Here is an 18055-nt window from a genome sequence, read left to right on the forward strand (position 1 = left end):
AACAACATAGTCTATGTCCTGTCCCACTAATGGACTCTCAACAACATAGTCTATGTCCTGTCCCACTAATGGACTCTCAACAACATAGTAGATGTCCTGTCCCACTAATGGACTCTCAACAACAGGTCAGACATGTCCTGTCCCACTAATGGACACTCAACAACAGGTCAGACATGTCCTGTCCCACTAATGGACTCTCAACAACATAGTCTATGTCCTGTCTCACTAATGGACTCTCAACAACAGGTCAGACATGTCCTGTCCCACTAATGGACTCTCAACAACAGGTCAGACATGTCCTGTCTCACTAATGGACTCTCAACAACATAGTCTATGTCCAGTCCCACTAATGGACTCTCAACAACATAGTCTATGTCCTGTCCCACTAATGGACTCTCAACAACATAGTCTATGTCCTGTCTCACTAATGGACTCTCAACAACAGGTCAGACATGTCCTGTCCCACTAATGGACTCTCAACAACATAGTCTATGTCCTGTCCCACTAATGGACTCTCAACAACATAGTCTATGTCCTGTCTCACTAATGGACTCTCAACAACAGGTCAGACATGTCCTGTCCCACTAATGGACTCTCAACAACATAGTCTATGTCCTGTCCCACTAATGGACTCTCAACAACATAGTCTATGTCCTGTCTCACTAATGGACTCTCAACAACATAGTCTATGTCCTGTCCCACTAATGGACTCTCAACAACATAGTCTGTATCTTCTCCCACTAATGGACTCTCAACAACAGGTCAGACATGTCCAGTCCCACTAATGGACTCTCAACAACATAGTCTATGTCCTGTTTCACTTATGTACTCTCAACAACAGGTCAGACATGTCCTGTCCCACTAATGGACTCTCAACAACATAGTCTCTGTCCTGTCCCACTAATGGACTCTCAACAACATAGTCTATGTCCTGTCCCACTAATGGACTCTCAACAACATAGTCTATGTCCTGTCTCACACAACAACATAGTCTATGTCCTGTCTCACTAATGGACTCTCAACAACATAGTCTATGTCCTGTCCCACTAATGGACTCTCAACAACATAGTCTATGTCCTGTCTCACTAATGGACTCTCAACAACAGGTCAGACATGTCCTGTCCCACTAATGGACTCTCAACAACATAGTCTATGCCCTGTCTCACTAATGGACTCTCAACAACATAGTCTATGTCCTGTCCCACTAATGGTCTCTCAACAACATAGTCTATGTCCTGTCTCACTAATGGACTCTCAACAACATAGTCTATGTCCTGTCCCACTAATGGACTCTCAACAACAGGTCAGACATGTCCTGTCCCACTAATGGACTCTCAACAACATAGTCAATGTCCTGTCTCACTAATGGACTCTCAACAACAGGTCAGACATGTCCTGTCCCACTAATGGACTCTCAACAACATAGTCTATGTTCTGTCCCTCTAATGGACTCTCAACAACAGGTCAGACATGTCCTGTCCCACTAATGGACTCTCAACAACATAGTCTATGTCCTGTCCCACTAATGGACTCTCAACAACGTAGTCTATGTCCTGTCCCACTAATGGACTCTCAACAACAGGTCAGACATGTCCTGTCCCACTAATGGACTCTCAACAACATAGTCTATGTCCTGTCCCACTAATGGACTCTCAACAACATAGTCTATGTCCTGTCCCACTAATGGACTCTCAACAACATAGTATATGTCCTGTCCCACTAATGGACTCTCAACAACAGGTCAGACATGTCCTGTCCCACTAATGGACTCTCAACAACATAGTCTATGTCCTGTCCCACTAATGGACTCTCAACAACATAGTCTATGTCCTGTCCCACTAATGGACTCTCAACAACATAGTCTATGTCCTGTCTCACTAATGGACTCTCAACAACAGGTCAGACATGTCCTGTCCCACTAATGGACTCTCAACAACATAGTCTATGTCCTGTCCCACTAATGGACTCTCAACAACATAGTCTATGTCCTGTCTCACTAATGGACTCTCAACAACAGGTCAGACATGTCCTGTCCCACTAATGGACTCTCAACAACATAGTCTGTGTCCTGTCCCACTAATGGACTCTCAACAACATAGTCTATGTCCTGTCTCACTAATGGACTCTCAACAACATAGTCTATGTCCTGTCCCACTAATGGACTCTCAACAACATAGTCTGTATCTTGTCCCACTAATGGACTCTCAACAACAGGTCAGACATGTCCAGTCCCACTAATGGACTCTCAACAACATAGTCTATGTCCTGTTTCACCTATGTACTCTCAACAACAGGTCAGACATGTCCTGTCCCACTAATGGACTCTCAACAACATAGTCTCTGTCCTGTCCCACTAATGGACTCTCAACAACATAGTCTATGTCCTGTCCCACTAATGGACTCTCAACAACATAGTCTATGTCCTGTCTCACAACAACATAGTCTATGTCCTGTCTCACTAATGGACTCTCAACAACATAGTCTATGTCCTGTCCCACTAATGGACTCTCAACAACATAGTCTATGTCCTGTCTCACTAATGGACTCTCAACAACAGGTCAGACATGTCCTGTCCCACTAATGGACTCTCAACAACATAGTCTATGTCCTGTCTCACTAATGGACTCTCAACAACATAGTCTATGTCCTGTCCCACTAATGGTCTCTCAACAACATAGTCTATGTCCTGTCTCACTAATGGACTCTCAACAACATAGTCTATGTCCTGTCCCACTAATGGACTCTCAACAACAGGTCAGACATGTCCTGTCCCACTAATGGACTCTCAACAACATAGTCAATGTCCTGTCTCACTAATGGACTCTCAACAACAGGTCAGACATGTCCTGTCCCACTAATGGACTCTCAACAACATAGTCTATGTTCTGTCCCACTAATGGACTCTCAACAACAGGTCAGACATGTCCTGTCCCACTAATGGACTCTCAACAACATAGTCTATGTCCTGTCCCACTAATGGACTCTCAACAACGTAGTCTATGTCCTGTCCCACTAATGGACTCTCAACAACAGGTCAGACATGTCCTGTCCACTAATGGACTCTCAACAACATAGTCTATGTCCTGTCCCACTAATGGACTCTCAACAACATAGTCTATGTCCTGTCCCACTAATGGACTCTCAACAACATAGTCTATGTCCTGTCCCACTAATGGACTCTCAACAACAGGTCAGACATGTCCTGTCTCACTAATGGACTCTCAACAACATAGTCTATGTCCAGTCCCACTAATGGACTCTCAACAACATAGTCTATGTCCTGTCCCACTAATGGACTCTCAACAACATAGTCTATGTCCTGTCTCACTAATGGACTCTCAACAACAGGTCAGACATGTCCTGTCCCACTAATGGACTCTCAACAACATAGTCTATGTCCTGTCCCACTAATGGACTCTCAACAACATAGTCTATGTCCTGTCCCACTAATGGACTCTCAACAACAGTAGTCTATGTCCTGTCCCACTAATGGACTCTCAACAACATAGTCTATGTCCTGTCCCACTAATGGACTCTCAACAACATAGTCTATGTCCTGTCCCACTAATGGACTCTCAACAACAGGTCAGACATGTCCTGTCCCACTAATGGACTCTCAACAACATATTCTATGTCCTGTCCCACCAATGGACTCTCAACAACAGGTCAGACATGTCCTGTCCCACTAATGGACTCTCAACAACATAGTCTATGTCCTGTCTCACTAATGGACTCTCAACAACAGGTCAGACATGTCCTGTCCCACTAATGGACTCTCAACAACAGGTAGACATGTCCTGTCCCACTAATGGACTCTCAACAACATAGTCTATGTCCTGTCCCACTAATGGACTCTCAACAACATAGTCTATGTCCTGTCCCACTAATGGACTCTCAACAACATGTCAGACATGTCCTGTCCCACTAATGGACTCTCAACAACATAGTCTATGTCCTGTCCCACTAATGGACTCTCAACAACATAGTCTATGTCCTGTCCCACTAATGGACTCTCAACAACATAGTCTATGTCCTGTCCCACTAATGGACTCTCAACAACAGGTCAGACATGTCCTGTCCCACTAATGGACACTCAACAACATAGTCTATGTCATGTCCCACCAATGGACTCTCAACAACATAGTCTATGTCCTGTCTCACTAATGGACTCTCAAAAACATAGTCTATGTCCTGTTCCTACAAATGGACTCTCAACAACAGGTCAGACATGTCCTGTCCACTAATGGACTCTCAACAACATAGTCTATGTCCTGTCCCACTAATGGACTCTCAACAACATAGTCTATGTCCTGTCCCACTAATGGACTCTCAACAACATAGTATATGTCCTGTCCCACTAATGGACTCTCAACAACAGGTCAGACATGTCCTGTCTCACTAATGGACTCTCAACAACATAGTCTATGTCCAGTCCCACTAATGGACTCTCAACAACATAGTCTATGTCCTGTCCCACTAATGGACTCTCAACAACATAGTCTATGTCCTGTCTCACTAATGGACTCTCAACAACAGGTCAGACATGTCCTGTCCCACTAATGGACTCTCAACAACATAGTCTATGTCCTGTCCCACTAATGGACTCTCAACAACATAGTCTATGTCCTGTCTCACTAATGGACTCTCAACAACAGGTCAGACATGTCCTGTCCCACTAATGGACTCTCAACAACATAGTCTATGTCCTGTCCCACTAATGGACTCTCAACAACATAGTCTATGTCCTGTCCCACTAATGGACTCTCAACAACAGGTCAGACATGTCCTGTCCCACTAATGGACTCTCAACAACATAGTCTATGTCCTGTCTCACTAATGGACTCTCAACAACATAGTCTATGTCCTGTCCCACTAATGGACTCTCAACAACATAGTCTATGTCCTGTCTCACTAATGGACTCTCAACAACAGGTCAGACATGTCCTGTCCCACTAATGGACTCTCAACAACATAGTCTATGTCCTGTCCCACTAATGGACTCTCAACAACATAGTCTATGTCCTGTCCCACTAATGGACTCTCAACAACATAGTCTATGTCCTGTCCCACTAATGGACTCTCAACAACATAGTCTATGTCCTGTCCCACTAATGGACTCTCAACAACAGGTCTGACATGTCCTGTCCCACTAATGGACTCTCAACAACATAGTCTATGTCCTGTCCCACTAATGGACTCTCAACAACATAGTCTATGTCCTGTCTCACTAATGGACTCTCAACAATATAGTCTATGTCCTGTCTCACTAATGGACTCTCAACAACATAGTCTATGTCCTGTCCCACTAATGGACTCTCAACAACATAGTCTATGTCCTGTCCCACTAATGGACTCTCAACAACAGGTCAGACATGTCCTGTCCCACTAATGGACTCTCAACAACATAGTCTATGTCCTGTCTCACTAATGGACTCTCAACAACAGGTCAGACATGTCCTGTCCCACTAATGGACTCTCAACAACATAGTCTATGTCCTGTCTCACTAATGGACTCTCAACAACATAGTCTATGTCCTGTCCCACTAATGGACTCTCAACAACATAGTCTATGTCCTGTCTCACTAATGGACTCTCAACAACAGGTCAGACATGTCCTGTCCCACTAATGGACTCTCAACAACATAGTCTATGTCCTGTCCCACTAATGGACTCTCAACAACATAGTCTATGTCCTGTCCCACTAATGGACTCTCAACAACATAGTCTATGTCCTGTCCCACTAATGGACTCTCAACAACAGGTCAGACATGTCCTGTCCCACTAATGGACTCTCAACAACATAGTCTATGTCCTGTCCCACTAATGGACTCTCAACAACATAGTCTATGTCCTGTCCCACTAATGGACTCTCAACAACAGGTCAGACATGTCCTGTCTCACTAATGGACTCTCAACAACATAGTCTATGTCCAGTCCCACTAATGGACTCTCAACAACATAGTCTATGTCCTGTCCCACTAATGGACTCTCAACAACATAGTCAATGTCCTGTCCCACTAATGGACTCTCAACAACAGGTCAGACATGTCCTGTCTCACTAATGGACTCTCAACAACATAGTCTATGTCCTGTCTCACTAATGGACTCTCAACAACATAGTCTATGTCCTGTCCCACTAATGGACTCTCAACAACATAGTCTATGTCCTGTCCTACAAATGGACTCTCAACAACAGGTCAGACATGTCCTGTCCCACTAATGGACTCTCAACAACATAGTCTATGTCCTGTCCCACTAATGGACACTCAACAACATAGTCTATGTCCTGTCCCACTAATGGACTCTCAACAACATAGTATATGTCCTGTCCCACTAATGGACTCTCAACAACTGGTCAGACATGTCCTGTCTCACTAATGGACTCTCAACAACATAGTCTATGTCCAGTCCCACTAATGGACTCTCAACAACATAGTCTATGTCCTGTCCCACTAATGGACTCTCAACAACATAGTCTATGTCCTGTCCCACTAATGGACTCTCAACAACATAGTCTATGTCCTGTCCCACTAATGGACTCTCAACAACAGGTCAGACATGTCCTGTCCCACTAATGGACTCTCAACAACATAGTCTATGTCCAGTCCCACTAATGGACTCTCAACAACATAGTCTATGTCCTGTCCCACTAATGGACTCTCAACAACATAGTCTATGTCCTGTCTCACTAATGGACTCTCAACAACAGGTCAGACATGTCCTGTCCCACTAATGGACTCTCAACAACATAGTCTATGTCCTGTCCCACTAATGGACTCTCAACAACATAGTCTATGTCCTGTCTCACTAATGGACTCTCAACAACAGGTCAGACATGTCCTGTCCCACTAATGGACTCTCAACAACATAGACTATGTCCTGTCCCACTAATGGACTCTCAACAACATAGTCTATGTCCTGTCTCACTAATGGACTCTCAACAACATAGTCTATGTCCTGTCCCACTAATGGACTCTCAACAACATAGTCTGTGTCCTGTCCCACTAATGGACTCTCAACAACAGGTCAGACATGTCCAGTCCCACTAATGGACTCTCAACAACATAGTCTATGTCCTGTCTCACTAATGGACTCTCAACAACAGGTCAGACATGTCCTGTCCCACTAATGGACTCTCAACAACATAGTCTCTGTCCTGTCCCACTAATGGACTCTCAACAACATAGTCTATGTCCTGTCCCACTAATGGACTCTCAACAACATAGTCTATGTCCTGTCCCACTAATGGACTCTCAACAACATAGTCTATGTCCTGTCCCACTAATGGACTCTCAACAACATAGTCTATGTCCTGTCCCACTAATGGACTCTCAACAACATAGTCTATGTCCTGTCCCACTAATGGACTCTCAACAACAGGTCAGACATGTCCTGTCTCACTAATGGACTCTCAACAACATAGTCTATGTCCTGTCCCACTAATGGACTCTCAACAACAGGTCAGACATGTCCTGTCCCACTAATGGACTCTCAACAACATAGTCTATGTCCTGTCTCACTAATGGACTCTCAACAACAGGTCAGACATGTCCTGTCCCACTAATGGACTCTCAACAACAGGTCAGTCTATGTCCTGTCCCACTAATGGACTCTCAACAACAGTAGTCTATGTCCTGTCCCACTAATGGACTCTCAACAACATAGTCTATGTCCTGTCTCACTAATGGACTCTCAACAACATAGTCAGACATGTCCTGTCCCACTAATGGACTCTCAACAACATAGTCTATGTCCTGTCCCACTAATGGACTCTCAACAACATAGTCTATGTCCTGTCCCACTAATGGACTCTCAACAACATAGTCTATGTCCTGTCTCACTAATGGACTCTCAACAACATAGTCTATGTCCTGTCCCACTAATGGACTCTCAACAACATAGTCTATGTCCTGTCCCACTAATGGACTCTCAACAACAGGTCAGACATGTCCTGTCCACTAATGGACTCTCAACAACATAGTCTATGTCCTGTCCCACTAATGGACTCTCAACAACATAGTCTATGTCCTGTCCCACTAATGGACTCTCAACAACATAGTATATGTCCTGTCCCACTAATGGACTCTCAACAACAGGTCAGACATGTCCTGTCTCACTAATGGACTCTCAACAACATAGTCTATGTCCTGTCCCACTAATGGACTCTCAACAACATAGTCTATGTCCTGTCCCACTAATGGACTCTCAACAACATAGTCTATGTCCTGTCTCACTAATGGACTCTCAACAACAGGTCAGACATGTCCTGTCCCACTAATGGACTCTCAACAACATAGTCTATGTCCTGTCCCACTAATGGACTCTCAACAACATAGTCTATGTCCTGTCTCACTAATGGACTCTCAACAACAGGTCAGACATGTCCTGTCCCACTAATGGACTCTCAACAACATAGTCTATGTCCTGTCCCACTAATGGACTCTCAACAACATAGTCTATGTCCTGTCCCACTAATGGACTCTCAACAACAGGTCAGACATGTCCTGTCCCACTAATGGACTCTCAACAACATAGTCTATGTCCTGTCTCACTAATGGACTCTCAACAACATAGTCTATGTCCTGTCCCACTAATGGACTCTCAACAACATAGTCTATGTCCTGTCCCACTAATGGACTCTCAACAACAGGTCAGACATGTCCTGTCCCACTAATGGACTCTCAACAACATAGTCTATGTCCTGTCCCACTAATGGACTCTCAACAACATAGTCTATGTCCTGTCCCACTAATGGACTCTCAACAACATAGTCTATGTCCTGTCCCACTAATGGACTCTCAACAACATAGTCTATGTCCTGTCTCACTAATGGACTCTCAACAACAGGTCAGACATGTCCTGTCCCACTAATGGACTCTCAACAACATAGTCTATGTCCTGTCCCACTAATGGACTCTCAACAACATAGTCTATGTCCTGTCTCACTAATGGACTCTCAACAACATAGTCTATGTCCTGTCTCACTAATGGACTCTCAACAACATAGTCTATGTCCTGTCCCACTAATGGACTCTCAACAACATAGTCTATGTCCTGTCCCACTAATGGACTCTCAACAACAGGTCAGACATGTCCTGTCCCACTAATGGACTCTCAACAACATAGTCTATGTCCTGTCCCACTAATGGACTCTCAACAACATAGTCTATGTCCTGTCCCACTAATGGACTCTCAACAACAGGTCAGACATGTCCTGTCCCACTAATGGACTCTCAACAACATAGTCTATGTCCTGTCTCACTAATGGACTCTCAACAACAGGTCAGACATGTCCTGTCCCACTAATGGACTCTCAACAACATAGTCTATGTCCTGTCCCACTAATGGACTCTCAACAACATAGTCTATGTCCTGTCCCACTAATGGACTCTCAACAACATAGTCTATGTCCTGTCTCACTAATGGACTCTCAACAACATAGTCTATGTCCTGTCCCACTAATGGACTCTCAACAACATAGTCTATGTCCTGTCCCACTAATGGACTCTCAACAACATAGTCTATGTCCTGTCCCACTAATGGACTCTCAACAACAGGTCAGACATGTCCTGTCCCACTAATGGACTCTCAACAACATAGTCTATGTCCTGTCCCACCAATGGACTCTCAACAACAGGTCAGACATGTCCTGTCCCACTAATGGACTCTCAACAACATAGTCTATGTCCTGTCTCGCTAATGGACTCTCAACAACAGGTCAGACATGTCCTGTCCCACTAATGGACTCTCAACAACAGGTCAGACATGTCCTGTCCCACTAATGGACTCTCAACAACATAGTCTATGTCCTGTCCCACTAATGGACTCTCAACAACATAGTCTATGTCCTGTCTCACTAATGGACTCTCAACAACATGTCAGACATGTCCTGTCCCACTAATGGACTCTCAACAACATAGTCTATGTCCTGTCCCACTAATGGACTCTAAACAACATAGTCTATGTCCTGTCCCACTAATGGACTCTCAACAACATAGTCTATGTCCTGTCCCACTAATGGACTCTCAACAACAGGTCAGACATGTCCTGTCTCACTAATGGACTCTCAACAACATAGTCTATGTCCTGTCTCACTAATGGACTCTCAACAACATAGTCTATGTCCTGTCCCACTAATGGACTTTCAAAAACATAGTCTATGTCCTGTTCCTACAAATGGACTCTCAACAACAGGTCAGACATGTCCTGTCCACTAATGGACTCTCAACAACATAGTCTATGTCCTGTCCCACTAATGGACTCTCAACAACATAGTCTATGTCCTGTCCCACTAATGGACTCTCAACAACATAGTATATGTCCTGTCCCACTAATGGACTCTCAACAACAGGTCAGACATGTCCTGTCCCACTAATGGACTCTCAACAACATAGTCTATGTCCAGTCCCACTAATGGACTCTCAACAACATAGTCTATGTCCTGTCCCACTAATGGACTCTCAACAACATAGTCTATGTCCTGTCTCACTAATGGACTCTCAACAACAGGTCAGACATGTCCTGTCCCACTAATGGACTCTCAACAACATAGTCTATGTCCTGTCCCACTAATGGACTCTCAACAACATAGTCTATGTCCTGTCCCACTAATGGACTCTCAACAACAGGTCAGACATGTCCTGTCCCACTAATGGACTCTCAACAACATAGTCTATGTCCTGTCCCACTAATGGACTCTCAACAACATAGTCTATGTCCTGTCCCACTAATGGACTCTCAACAACAGGTCAGACATGTCCTGTCCCACTAATGGACTCTCAACAACATAGTCTATGTCCTGTCCCACTAATGGACTCTCAACAACATAGTCTATGTCCTGTCCCACTAATGGACTCTCAACAACAGTCAGTCATGTCCTGTCCCACTAATGGACTCTCAACAACATAGTCTATGTCCTGTCCCACTAATGGACTCTCAACAACATAGTCTATGTCCTGTCCCACTAATGGACTCTCAACAACATAGTCTATGTCCTGTCCCACTAATGGACTCTCAACAACATAGTCTATGTCCTGTCCCACTAATGGACTCTCAACAACATGGTCTACATGTCCTGTCCCACTAATGGACTCTCAACAACATAGTCTATGTCCTGTCCCACTAATGGACTCTCAACAACATAGTCTATGTCCTGTCTCACTAATGGACTCTCAACAACATAGTCTATGTCCTGTCTCACTAATGGACTCTCAACAACATAGTCTATGTCCTGTCCCACTAATGGACTCTCAACAACATAGTCTATGTCCTGTCCCACTAATGGACTCTCAACAACAGGTCAGACATGTCCTGTCCCACTAATGGACTCTCAACAACATAGTCTATGTCCTGTCTCACTAATGGACTCTCAACAACAGGTCAGACATGTCCTGTCCCACTAATGGACTCTCAACAACATAGTCTATGTCCTGTCTCACTAATGGACTCTCAACAACAGGTAGTCTATGTCCTGTCCCACTAATGGACTCTCAACAACATAGTCTATGTCCTGTCTCACTAATGGACTCTCAACAACAGGTCAGACATGTCCTGTCCCACTAATGGACTCTCAACAACATAGTCTATGTCCTGTCCCACTAATGGACTCTCAACAACATAGTCTATGTCCTGTCTCACTAATGGACTCTCAACAACATAGTCTATGTCCTGTCCCACTAATGGACTCTCAACAACAGGTCAGACATGTCCTGTCCCACTAATGGACTCTCAACAACATAGTCTATGTCCTGTCCCACTAATGGACTCTCAACAACATAGTCTATGTCCTGTCCCACTAATGGACTCTCAACAACAGGTCAGACATGTCCTGTCTCACTAATGGACTCTCAACAACATAGTCTATGTCCAGTCCCACTAATGGACTCTCAACAACATAGTCTATGTCCTGTCCCACTAATGGACTCTCAACAACATAGTCTATGTCCTGTCCCACTAATGGACTCTCAACAACAGGTCAGACATGTCCTGTCTCACTAATGGACTCTCAACAACATAGTCTATGTCCTGTCCCACTAATGGACTCTCAACAACATAGTCTATGTCCTGTCCCACTAATGGACTCTCAACAACATAGTCTATGTCCTGTCCTACTAATGGACTCTCAACAACAGGTCAGACATGTCCTGTCCACTAATGGACTCTCAACAACATAGTCTATGTCCTGTCCCACTAATGGACTCTCAACAACATAGTCTATGTCCTGTCCCACTAATGGACTCTCAACAACATAGTATATGTCCTGTCCCACTAATGGACTCTCAACAACATGGTCAGACATGTCCTGTCTCACTAATGGACTCTCAACAACATAGTCTATGTCCAGTCCCACTAATGGACTCTCAACAACATAGTCTATGTCCTGTCCCACTAATGGACTCTCAACAACATAGTCTATGTCCTGTCTCACTAATGGACTCTCAACAACAGGTCAGACATGTCCTGTCCCACTAATGGACTCTCAACAACATAGTCTATGTCCTGTCCCACTAATGGACTCTCAACAACATAGTCTATGTCCTGTCTCACTAATGGACTCTCAACAACAGGTCAGACATGTCCTGTCCCACTAATGGACTCTCAACAACATAGTCTATGTCCTGTCCCACTAATGGACTCTCAACAACATAGTCTATGTCCTGTCCCACTAATGGACTCTCAACAACAGGTCAGACATGTCCTGTCCCACTAATGGACTCTCAACAACATAGTCTATGTCCTGTCCCACTAATGGACTCTCAACAACATAGTCTATGTCCTGTCCCACTAATGGACTCTCAACAACATAGTCTATGTCCTGTCTCACTAATGGACTCTCAACAACAGGTCAGACATGTCCTGTCCCACTAATGGACTCTCAACAACATAGTCTATGTCCTGTCCCACTAATGGACTCTCAACAACATAGTCTATGTCCTGTCCCACTAATGGACTCTCAACAACATAGTCTATGTCCTGTCCCACTAATGGACTCTCAACAACATAGTCTATGTCCTGTCCCACTAATGGACTCTCAACAACAGGTCTGACATGTCCTGTCCCACTAATGGACTCTCAACAACATAGTCTATGTCCTGTCCCACTAATGGACTCTCAACAGCATAGTCTATGTCCTGTCTCACTAATGGACTCTCAACACTATAGTCTATGTCCTGTCTCACTAATGGACTCTCAACAACATAGTCTATGTCCTGTCCCACTAATGGACACTCAACAACATAGTCTATGTCCTGTCCCACCAATGGACTCTCAACAACAGGTCAGACATGTCCTGTCCCACTAATGGACTCTCAACAACATAGTCTATGTCCTGTCTCGCTAATGGACTCTCAACAACAGGTCAGACATGTCCTGTCCCACTAATGGACTCTCAACAACAGGTCAGACATGTCCTATCCCACTAATGGACTCTCAACAACATAGTCTATGTCCTGTCCCACTAATGGACTCTCAACAACATAGTCTATGTCCTGTCTCACTAATGGACTCTCAACAACAGGTCAGACATGTCCTGTCCCACTAATGGACTCTCAACAACATAGTCTATGTCCTGTCCCACTAATGGTCTCTAAACAACATAGTCTATGTCCTGTCCCACTAATGGACTCTCAACAACATAGTCTATGTCCTGTTTCACTAATGTACTCTCAACAACAGGTCAGACATGTCCTGTCCCACTAATGGACTCTCAACAACATAGTCTCTGTCCTGTCCCACTAATGGACTCTCAACAACATAGTCTATGTCCTGTCCCACTAATGGACTCTCAACAACATAGTCTATGTCCTGTCCCACTAATGGACTCAACAACATAGTAGATGTCCTGTCTCACTAATGGACTCTCAACAACAGGTCAGACATGTCCTGTCCCACTAATGGACACTCAACAACAGGTCAGACATGTCCTGTCCCACTAATGGACTCTCAACAACATAGTCTATGTCCTGTCTCGCTAATGGACTCTCAACAACAGGTCAGACATGTCCTGTCCCACTAATGGACTCTCAACAACAGGTCAGACATGTCCTGTCTCACTAATGGACTCTCAACAACATAGTCTATGTCCAGTCCCACTAATGGACTCTCAACAACATAGTCTATGTCCTGTCCCACTAATGGACTCTCAACAACATAGTCTATGTCCTGTCCCACTAATGGACTCTCAACAACAGGTCAGACATGTCCTGTCCCACTAATGGACTCTCAACAACATAGTCTATGTCCTGTCCCACTAATGGACTCTCAACAACATAGTCTATGTCCTGTCTCACTAATGGACTCTCAACAACAGGTCAGACATGTCCTGTCCCACTAATGGACTCTCAACAACATAGACTATGTCCTGTCCCACTAATGGACTCTCAACAACATAGTCTATGTCCTGTCCCACTAATGGACTCTCAACAACATAGTCTATGTCCTGTCTCACTAATGGACTCTCAACAACATAGTCTGTATCTTCTCCCACTAATGGACTCTCAACAACAGGTCAGACATGTCCAGTCCCACTAATGGACTCTCAACAACATAGTCTATGTCCTGTCTCACCTAATGGACTCTCAACAACAGGTCAGACATGTCCTGTCCCACTAATGGACTCTCAACAACATAGTCTATGTCCTGTCCCACTAATGGACTCTCAACAACATAGTCTATGTCCTGTCCCACTAATGGACTCTCAACAACATAGTCTATGTCCTGTCTCACAACAACATAGTCTATGTCCTGTCTCACTAATGCACTCTCAACAACATAGTCTATGTCCTGTCCCACTAATGGACTCTCAACAACATAGTCTATGTCCTGTCTCACTAATGGACTCTCAACAACAGGTCAGACATGTCCTGTCCCACTAATGGACTCTCAACAACATAGTCTATGTCCTGTCTCACTAATGGACTCTCAACAACATAGTCTATGTCCTGTCCCACTAATGGACTCTCAACAACATAGTCTATGTCCTGTCTCACTAATGGACTCTCAACAACATAGTCTATGTCCTGTCCCACTAATGGACTCTCAACAACAGGTCAGACATGTCCTGTCCCACTAATGGACTCTCAACAACATAGTCAATGTCCTGTCTCACTAATGGACTCTCAACAACAGGTCAGACATGTCCTGTCCCACTAATGGACTCTCAACAACATAGTCTATGTTCTGTCCCGCTAATGGACTCTCAACAACAGGTCAGACATGTCCTGTCCCACTAATGGACTCTCAACAACATAGTCTATGTCCTGTCCCACTAATGGACTCTCAACAACGTAGTCTATGTCCTGTCCCACTAATGGACTCTCAACAACAGGTCAGACATGTCCTGTCCCACTAATGGACTCTCAACAACATAGTCTATGTCCTGTCCCACTAATGGACTCTCAACAACATAGTCTATGTCCTGTCCCACTAATGGACTCTCAACAACATAGTATATGTCCTGTCCCACTAATGGACTCTCAACAACAGGTCAGACATGTCCTGTCTCACTAATGGACTCTCAACAACATAGTCTATGTCCAGTCCCACTAATGGACTCTCAACAACATAGTCTATGTCCTGTCCCACTAATGGACTCTCAACAACATAGTCTATGTCCTGTCTCACTAATGGACTCTCAACAACAGGTCAGACATGTCCTGTCCCACTAATGGACTCTCAACAACATAGTCTATGTCCTGTCCCACTAATGGACTCTCAACAACATAGTCTATGTCCTGTCTCACTAATGGACTCTCAACAACAGGTCAGACATGTCCTGTCCCACTAATGGACTCTCAACAACATAGACTGTGTCCTGTCCCACTAATGGACTCTCAACAACATAGTCTATGTCCTGTCTCACTAATGGACTCTCAACAACATAGTCTATGTCCTGTCCCACTAATGGACTCTCAACAACATAGTCTGTATCTTCTCCCACTAATGGACTCTCAACAACAGGTCAGACATGTCCAGTCCCACTAATGGACTCTCAACAACATAGTCTATGTCCTGTTTCACCAATGTACTCTCAACAACAGGTCAGACATGTCCTGTCCCACTAATGGACTCTCAACAACATAGTCTCTGTCCTGTCCCACTAATGGACTCTCAACAACATAGTCTATGTCCTGTCCCACTAATGGACTCTCAACAACATAGTCTATGTCCTGTCTCACAACAACATAGTCTATGTCCTGTCTCACTAATGCACTCTCAACAACATAGTCTATGTCCTGTCCCACTAATGGACTCTCAACAACATAGTCTATGTCCTGTCTCACTAATGGACTCTCAACAACAGGTCAGACATGTCCTGTCCCACTAATGGACTCTCAACAACATAGTCTATGCCCTGTCTCACTAATGGACTCTCAACAACATAGTCTATGTCCTGTCCCACTAATGGTCTCTCAACAACATAGTCTATGTCCTGTCTCACTAATGGACTCTCAACAACATAGTCTATGTCCTCTCCCACTAATGGACTCTCAACAACAGGGCAGACATGTCCTGTCCCACTAATGGACTCTCAACAACATAGTCAATGTCCTGTCTCACTAATGGACTCTCAACAACAGGTCAGACATGTCCTGTCCCACTAATGGACTCTCAACAACATAGTCTATGTTCTGTCCCGCTTATGGACTCTCAACAACAGGTCAGACATGTCCTGTCCCACTAATGGACTCTCAACAACATAGTCTATGTCCTGTCCCACTAATGGACTCTCAACAACGTAGTCTATGTCCTGTCCCACTAATGGACTCTCAACAACAGGTCAGACATGTCCTGTCCACTAATGGACTCTCAACAACATAGTCTATGTCCTGTCCCACTAATGGACTCTCAACAACATAGTCTATGTCCTGTCCCACTAATGGACTCTCAACAACATAGTATATGTCCTGTCCCACTAATGGACTCTCAACAACAGGTCAGACATGTCCTGTCTCACTAATGGACTCTCAACAACATAGTCTATGTCCAGTCCCACTAATGGACTCTCAACAACATAGTCTATGTCCTGTCCCACTAATGGACTCTCAACAACATAGTCTATGTCCTGTCTCACTAATGGACTCTCAACAACAGGTCAGACATGTCCTGTCCCACTAATGGACTCTCAACAACATAGTCTATGTCCTGTCCCACTAATGGACTCTCAACAACATAGTCTATGTCCTGTCTCACTAATGGACTCTCAACAACAGGTCAGACATGTCCTGTCCCACTAATGGACTCTCAACAACATAGACTGTGTCCTGTCCCACTAATGGACTCTCAACAACATAGTCTATGTCCTGTCTCACTAATGGACTCTCAACAACATAGTCTATGTCCTGTCCCACTAATGGACTCTCAACAACATAGTCTGTGTCTTCTCCCACTAATGGACTCTCAACAACAGGTCAGACATGTCCAGTCCCACTAATGGACTCTCAACAACATAGTCTATGTCCTGTTTCACTAATGGACTCTCAACAACAGGTCAGACATGTCCTGTCCCACTAATGGACTCTCAACAACATAGTCTCTGTCCTGTCCCACTAATGGACTCTCAACAACATAGTCTATGTCCTGTCCCACTAATGGACTCTCAACAACATAGTCTATGTCCTGTCTCACAACAACATAGTCTATGTCCTGTCTCACTAATGGACTCTCAACAACATAGTCTATGTCCTGTCCCACTAATGGACTCTCAACAACATAGTCTATGTCCTGTCTCACTAATGGACTCTCAACAACATAGTCTATGTCCTGTCTCACTAATGGACTCTCAACAACAGGTCAGACATGTCCTGTCCCACTAATGGACTCTCAACAACATAGTCTATGTCCTGTCTCACTAATGGACTCTCAACAACAGGTCAGACATGTCCTGTCCCACTAATGGACTCTCAACAACATAGTCTATGTTCTGTCTCACTAATGGACTCTCAACAACAGGTCAGACATGTCCTGTCCCACTAATGGACTCTCAACAACATAGTCTATGTCCTGTCTCACTAATGGACTCTCAACAACATAGTCTATGTCCTGTCCCACTAATGGA

Source organism: Salmo salar, unplaced genomic scaffold (genome assembly GCF_905237065.1).
Source record: "Salmo salar unplaced genomic scaffold, Ssal_v3.1, whole genome shotgun sequence".
NCBI classification, from domain to species: Eukaryota; Metazoa; Chordata; class Actinopteri; order Salmoniformes; family Salmonidae; genus Salmo; species Salmo salar.